At 39.1% G+C, this 7,810-nt stretch overlaps 1 long non-coding RNA gene across 1 annotated transcript in view; it reads left to right on the top strand.

Moving 5' to 3' along the window:
- The window catches only part of LOC103154842 (uncharacterized), a 679-nt gene extending 487 nt beyond the window's left edge, over positions 1-192 (top strand). Inside the window, exon 2 of the long non-coding RNA XR_477974.2 lies at positions 82-192. This is a non-coding gene — a long non-coding RNA (uncharacterized LOC103154842). The remainder of the gene's footprint in view (positions 1-81) is intronic.
- Positions 193-7,810: the final 7,618 nt, after the last annotated feature.

Raw genomic sequence — 7,810 nt, 5'->3', positions numbered from 1 at the left:
GAAGAAGAAGAAGAAGAAGAAGAAGAAGAAGAAGAAGAAGAAGAAGAAGAAGACACAAACACACATTACAGATGGCGTTAGGTCTCGGCGAGCATCAGAAGAAGCTTTGAACCAAGTGAACTTGCTTTCCTAGTAGGGCTGCAGGCTTCAGGTGGGGGGTGTAAATGTGCAGGAGTAAATGTTTAACCTCAAGTAGTGCTTCAGATTTTTTTTTTTTTTTTTACTTCTTTTAATGATTGAGCTACCTTATTTGCAACTCCCACACCATGAAAACATCCTGGTTCAGATCTTTGTCGACCCGTTTCGAGCGTTGGAGGTTTTGCTCCTCCGTACAGGTTTATGTAGGATTGTTCAGACATTTTTGCTGCACAGATTCCACCTGAAAATGACCAGTTTTCTATGAAAAAGACACACTGATTTGTTTCTGATGCAACTAAAGCAAAAGAGAAGTAGTGGTTTAAACGTGTGTGGTGATGACAATGATAGGGTAAGCCACAAATGAGTGAATTCATTAGTTTAACTAAATTTTACTTGAAGAGTAGCGATATTTCATAATAAAATTACACAAGTAAAGTAAAAAAAAAAACAGCATATAAAAGTACATTTTCTACCAAAAGTTACTCAAGTGAATATAACTCAGTAAATGTAACTAAAGTAAGACACTTTGAAAAAATGCCAGCAATAGAAAAAAAAAAACAACAAACACCACCAACATAAAACTGAAAGAAAAACGGTGAAGAGTCACGAGTGCCTACCAGATCTTTCACAAAAAAGTCACGAGTGCCTACCAGATCTTTCACAAAAAATGCTTACTCGTGATCAGTGTTGGCCTGGGTCCAAGCAGATAAAATTACAGGAACAATGGTGCCTTGTACATATCAACAAAACAGATTCCACATCTCTTATCTGTTCATTTCCAAAAAAAAAAAAAAAAAAACTACCTTGAATGTAAAAGTAAAACCAGTTTTGCATGTCAACACCCTTATCGTACGGTTTTCTGTTGTGTGGTGGTAGTGGTGGCGGCCTGGAGAGTTTCAGTCTCCCATCAAGTCATTTATAGGGGACAGGTGCACTCTCGCTCACCTTCACCTCTCGTACACTCTGAGGGTTTCATCGTATACTACCTGTATCAGGTTTCCTTCGCAGGATGTTTTTGAAAGGAAAACTGTAGCGTTTTTCTATCTTTCTTGTCGCGCTCACATATGGGTTCAGGTTTACCAAGACGAGCACACACACTCACACACACCACCGACATTTCAACCTGCATCTGCCGCTGGAAACGTGGAATTGGAGCGAACACACATTTGCGTGTAGAGGCAAAGTTACAATACAGTACAAAGAGAAACACTTCAGACATTAAATCAGGAGTGAAGAGCCTCCATCTGGGATGTTATCTGATTGTTCGAATGAGTTCGTCACGCCTCATATTTTCTACGTGATTGATTTTTTTCTGACAACTGCTTGGGAAGGGTTTATGACTGTCTTGCTTCACTTCCTTCCATTACTGTTAAGGTATGTTTAAAGACACACATCAGTCAGATTTCTGTGTTTAATTAGCCACCGGTGTACTAGTCAGTTATATTGTGAAATTAGCTCTCTGCCGCTTTTCATTACTGATCTGGATGTGGTTCACTGGAGAAGCAGAGAATGAAGCATGAAAATTAGAAAAAGATTTAAAAAAAACAACATTATTTTTCATTCAATTTATTTGGTAATCAAAAAATAGTACCGTATTTTCCGCACTATAAGGAGCACTGGATTATAAGGCGTACCTTCAATGAATGGCCTATTTTACAACTTTTTTCATAAGGCGCACAGCATTATAAGGCGCATAGAATAGACGCTTCAGTAGAGGCTGGAGTTACGTTATGCATCCACTAGATGGAGCTGCACTAAACAAAATAGTCCGACTCCGTGAGGAGAGCCTTTGCGACTGGGCTGAGACATGGCCAGACAATGGTCACCCTTCTCCGTTCGCGCACAGCATGTTTGTGAAAAACGTGGTGCTAAATGACCTGCAGACAACCTGATTCTAGACAGTTGGTGGGTAGATGGGTCAGTCAAACTTTATTTATAGATTATGAACCAGCGTTCTCACAGCTATCCCAGCATGCACCACGTGCTTCTTCTTCTACAGCGAAAATGAAGTCGGCGGCTGCTTACGTAGTTGCTAGACCTGTTGTGGCTCAATATTGGTCCATATATAAGACGCACCGGATTATAAGGCACACTGTCGACTTTTGAGGAAATTGAAGGTTTTTAGGTGCGCCTTATAGAGCGGAAAATACGGATACTGAAATAACAGAGAGGTTTTTCTGGCTCCTGCATGACAAATGAAGTTTGCCTCTACAGATTTTCTGTTTTTCTGTTTTATTAGAAAATGGAAGAAAAAAAATCTTTGGCTATATATTAGAAAACCTTGTTCCTATTAAATGAGAAATTAAATTGTCAGCTTGTCATTACTCAGATAGATAAAAGCAAATGTTCATTTTATGAGCATTTTTGTAACAATAATTTCTCACTGATGTTCATGGTGCTGTTAGGGTACCAACAAGTTTGGACCATTTTATCTGAGTAAAAACCTGTTTCACCCAAACCCACATTTAGCATCAACAGGTACAGATGTACAGAGTTGGGTGGTAACTAGTTACATTTGAAAAAAAAAAAAAAAAACGTTACTTTTAGGAGTAATTTTACTACGCTGTACTTTTTACTTTTATTGAGTAATTTCATTTTGAAGTATTTCTAATCTTACTTGAGTAAAATATCTGGATTCTCTACCCACTGAATGAAGAACGAACATATTCAACCAAAAATAATTCACCAGACACAGACACAAGTTTTATATTGAAAAATTTTCTTTTACCTGATTTTATTTTTGTTACTTATGTAAATTATTGTCATTTTTTTCTTTAAAATACCAACATTTTCACTCAACTCTACACTTTGGTCCATCTGATTATGTAATTTTTAAATATTAAGTGATTTGATTTGTTACTCTACTTGTGTAGACATTTTACCAAATACATTTTTACTCTTACCTGAGTAATTTCTTGGATGGATACTTTTTACTTTTTACTTAAGTCCCCCTCTGTAGATGTACCAGTCATCTTTGTGATGAGATGTTTTTCAAAATAGTTTCCATTAAGCAAATTTATTTTCATAATTTCAACATGTCCAACACCTTATGGCAAATGGAAACGGAGTTACAGTAAAGTCCTTCACACCATCGTGGCGAGACAAAAATCGGTGAGAAACATGGCGGCCTAATCACCAAAGAGATCCGTCACAACCTCATGAAACGGCTGTTGACTCAGCTGTGCTGTGTGAGGTATAAGCCACGGAGACCACCTCAAACACACCTTGGTCAGGGGGCGCAGGTACTTAACCACTCTAAAACAACACCGAAGTGTGACTCTTTCTGTAGTTTATCCACACAAGCCCCATCAAGGGCATTGGCTCTTTGTACGGGCAAACCCTAATTACAGCCTGGACAGTCATGAAAAAGCTTCCGTTCTGACATCAAATGCAAAGTCATTGAAGTACAAAGGCTTTCATTTTTGTTCAACCCCCCTTTGTTTTTGATGGCAGAAGGTGCGTAGAACCAAGGAGGAAACGGCGAACAGATAACATGACTAGCAGGGAGTTGGCAGAAGTACCGGTTTGTCGCAGACAATAGCGAAGACAAAAACGGCACCGGGGAGACAGACGGGAATGAACAAAAAATGGAAACATGATAAGAATGATGGATGTTGGACGAGAGCTCCACTTGCGTATCAGTGAGTGTGTAAATAGCTGTCGGTTTGGTGGACAGGATAAAACAGCGTTGGAACAATGGAGCGGGGGGGTGATTCACAAACTTTATGAGCGGGTTTTTCATCATCCTGGTTCAGTTGGAGATCGCACGCTTGTGTGTGTTGGACGGACATTTCTGAAACGGTTTTCCTCTCTTTGTTGCACAGAAGCAACAATGGTTTATTCTGCACCACATGGGGAGGGGCACCAGTTATCCCAATGTCATGCCTGAGCAATCAGCATGACGCGTCAACGCAGTCTGGAAAACTGAGAAAAAGTAGAAAGTTTGAGTTAAGTATCTTAGGTCTGGTTGGATATGAAAACAGAAAACAGAAAAACATTTATACTTCCAGACACATATCTTTCCCATCCTCTAAATTAATCCATCCATCTGGCTGCCAATGTGTCAATACATCAGTCTATCCATCCATGTATCTCTTATTTCCGCCCATGTTTCATCAAAACGTCACCTGTAGAACTGAAATCTCTTAATCAGAACTTAAAGTACATAAATTAAAGCAAGATAAAAATATCTCAAAAACCAACATCAATCTTGTTTAGTTTTCAGCCAGACGTTGGTGGGTTTACTCATAAGTTTTGGGTCATTTTCATTCTCTAGTTCTGCTTGAGCTTAGTTTTTTATTTTACTGTTTGCCAACCGCCAATAAGCATAGAAGAAGAAGAAGAAGGAGAAGAAGAAGAAGAACAAGAACAAGAAGCCGTATTGAGCGCCCCTTAGAATATTGGCAAAATGATAATGCACAAGTAATAAAGAATCTCCGTCCTACATAACAGGACAAACACAAAAAAATAAAATATTTGTTAGTAAATTTAATTTGAATCTTGTAGCTACTGTGATTTTAGGCTTGAGATAAAACCTAAAAAAAATACACAAGTGATGTTCAACTCTACTAAAAGTGCCACTTAGATAACTAAAATCTAGATTTTTTTCACATGAAGCAGAAAAATTTAAAGATGGGTTAAGGGAACGGGGAATTGGTTGTCTAAATAAAGCGTCTCTGGGTGTTTAAAGTACTTCTTCAGGTGTGGTGTCAGGAATGCTGTCTTTCGTTGATAAGAGTTTATTCTCGTGCGTGTGTGTGTATGTGTGTGTTTGTCTAGGACCAAATGATTTGCCGTGTTCCTGTTTGTCTGAAGCATGAACAGACGGTTCCTGTGTAGGTGAGGATGCAGAATTATTTCAGTGGCTATGTGTGAGTTTATTTGAAGAAAAGGGCCGTGTGTTTATGGCAGGCGTCCACATGCGTGTGGTTCTTCCACATCATATCCGCTTTGAGCTTTTGTACTCCAACGGCACATTTGTCTCTGGTTTTATTTTTTCAGATGTTTGAAAGATCAGAGAAGGACGATGACCGCCTCTCACAGCAAAATGTTTCCTTCTACAATCAAGCAACTTATTATCTAGTAATGACTTTAAATATGCTTTTTCTTTTAAACGTTGTAGATAAATCTTACAAACATTTGTTTTTCATTTTCCTGAAAAACCTGTACGTTTTTCAGGAAACCTGAAAAACGTACAGGTTTCGTTGAATTTGTTTAAGACCCACAAGGACTATTACTGAAATAACAAGGAAATATTGCAAGCAGAAAGCTGAGTTACACTTTAAAGACAATTAATATTCTGAGCTGCTGGATTTGAAAAGGGGATAATACAGTTACTTTGACATGGAAATGTTTTTTTTTATTATTATTTCACAGTAGTTGTTGTGAGTCGGTATCTTACTGAAACTAAACTAGCCTTTGCTTGATGGATCAGCAGTCAAGCTAACTGCTACTCAGACCAGGGCCTGATTAGGAGCTAATTTTTCAAATGTAAAACATGCTTAACAGGAAAATGTCCCTTTAAACATTGAATGCTAATGACATTCATAACTCAGCTGTACAGTGGTGACGACAAAGAAAAAAATGCATTAACAGCCATTATTCAGTTTTTTTTCTTTGTAAATGCATTTTTTTGTCTCCAACATCTATGACATAAATGTGTATTATCATTATTTTCACTTTCTTCCACTTTGAAAGATCAGATCCCAAACGTTTGGGTGCCAAACCAAAGTTTTACAGCTTTCCTGTTGTTTACTCTCTGTGTACCTTTTCTTGCTAAACCAGACTGACACGTAGAAAACATATTTTACTCTCGAGTAGCTTTTTACATCTCACCAATTCATGCGACTTGATTTTAAACCATCTCCCCGTTACTGAAAATCGTCGTCGTTAAAGTCCTCCTCCCTCAGCGACACACCCAAAGCAGCGTTGTGAGACCAACCAGTCATGAATTTCTATATAAACCCCGGAATTATTTTGTGATGCCCACATTTTTGTATGCAAAGCAGTTAACACAGACATAGGAATTCATGCAAGGAACAACAAACACCGCCTAATAGTGGCCCGGAGATGCACACACTCTGTATGCTCACACCGACATCACAAGCCAAGTTCTTGACAAGCGACTCCACGCAGTCTCTGCCTCCTCCACAGCTTCATAATTGACCTTCTGTGTGTGTCTGGCCATCTGTGTGACTCCAGTCGCCCTGTTTGAACATTTTCATCAACCCATCTCTGCTCATTTTGTTTGTCCTCCATTTCTCCTCCGCCTGTCCAATCACACTCTGCCGCCTTGGGTCTTATCTCTGATCTAATGGAAAATCTGCTGCTGCAGGACACTGACGTATCACCCTGTGTTTTGATGTACATCGGTTTATGCGCCGTCTGTGACGCGGTAACTACTGGGCATTCTTTTCATTTGCTTTGGATTCAAAGTGGATCAAAGTGTCAAGCAAACGTTTGAAATCTTAATATTCTGCAATAATGGAAGATGGGTTTAAGATACCAGACGGAAATAAGTTTGTTCATTGAAGTTTGCTCATTGTTTATAATGTTTATCTTTGCAGCGGGTTGGTGCCGAACAGCGGTGGTCATTTGGCAAGAGATGGTGTACACGCTGGCAGGTCAGCAGTTCACCATGAGGAAACATTAGCTGCGTTTCCGTTGACCACACTGTTATGCAAATTGGAGTTATGAAAATAAATTTGCTTAATAACATGACAATTTTGAAAAACCCACATGGTTCTCGATAAAGGACTAATTGGTTTGTCGGCCGTATCAAAATTATTGTATTTCGCAAAACTGAAGGATGTTACTACTGGCAGAAATGACAAAGACGACGACAGGAAGTGGTAGGAGGATGATGGTGTAAACTAACTTATTCAAGTGTGATTTTAATTGCGTTTCTCATATATTTACAAGATCTTGTGCACATTTGTAATGGAGACGCAGCTGGTGAGATGCACTCGTACCTGAGAAAACAAACCTAGCAGTCATGTTTCTGGACTGAAGCCAGATTAAGGAGAACCCATACACAGGGATGCAAACTCCACGCAGAAATCTTTTTGCTGTAAGACAACAGTGGGCCGCTATACCGCCTGTTCAGAAATCAGTGTGAAGTAATTATGCTTCTTGCCTGAACTGCAGGACCCAGGGAGGCTCTGGATGACGACCCCTGCAGCAGGTTAAGTTCAAGGAGAAGTGCATTGGTTCTGCAGCATGATCATTGCCCCAAATGTGTGGCAGAAGCACAGCAGCAGCGCCTCTCTGTGGCAGCAAGGGTAAATTCAGCCTGAGTCAGAAATATGAGAACATCATTTTTCACATGTATAGAGAGCTTTAATTATTTTGTTTTCAAATGAAAAAACAAAACAAACAAACAAAAAAACAGTGTCTGTAATGCCAGCCAGGGAAGTGAAACAGTTTGACATTTCACTTCAATGGCTTTCCTCATGTTTCTCTGACACTTTTTTGATACCTTGGAATTTGATTTGAACTTTTTATCATCAGCCGTTTTGAAAATAACAGATAGTTTAACTGAACACTCAGACATGTTTTCTGTATGTATTATTTTTATGTGTTTGTTAGTTTGAGCAACCAAGGGCATGAATCTCTAATGTGTAAACAGCGCCTCCTTGTGTTCTACTACGAAAACACAAAGACATTCCAACAG

Source organism: Poecilia formosa, unplaced genomic scaffold (assembly GCF_000485575.1).
Source record: "Poecilia formosa unplaced genomic scaffold, Poecilia_formosa-5.1.2 Scaffold403, whole genome shotgun sequence".
NCBI lineage: Eukaryota > Metazoa > Chordata > Actinopteri > Cyprinodontiformes > Poeciliidae > Poecilia > Poecilia formosa.
Note: the sequence above shows the minus strand (reverse complement) of the source record. Positions and strands in the feature narration are given on the sequence as shown.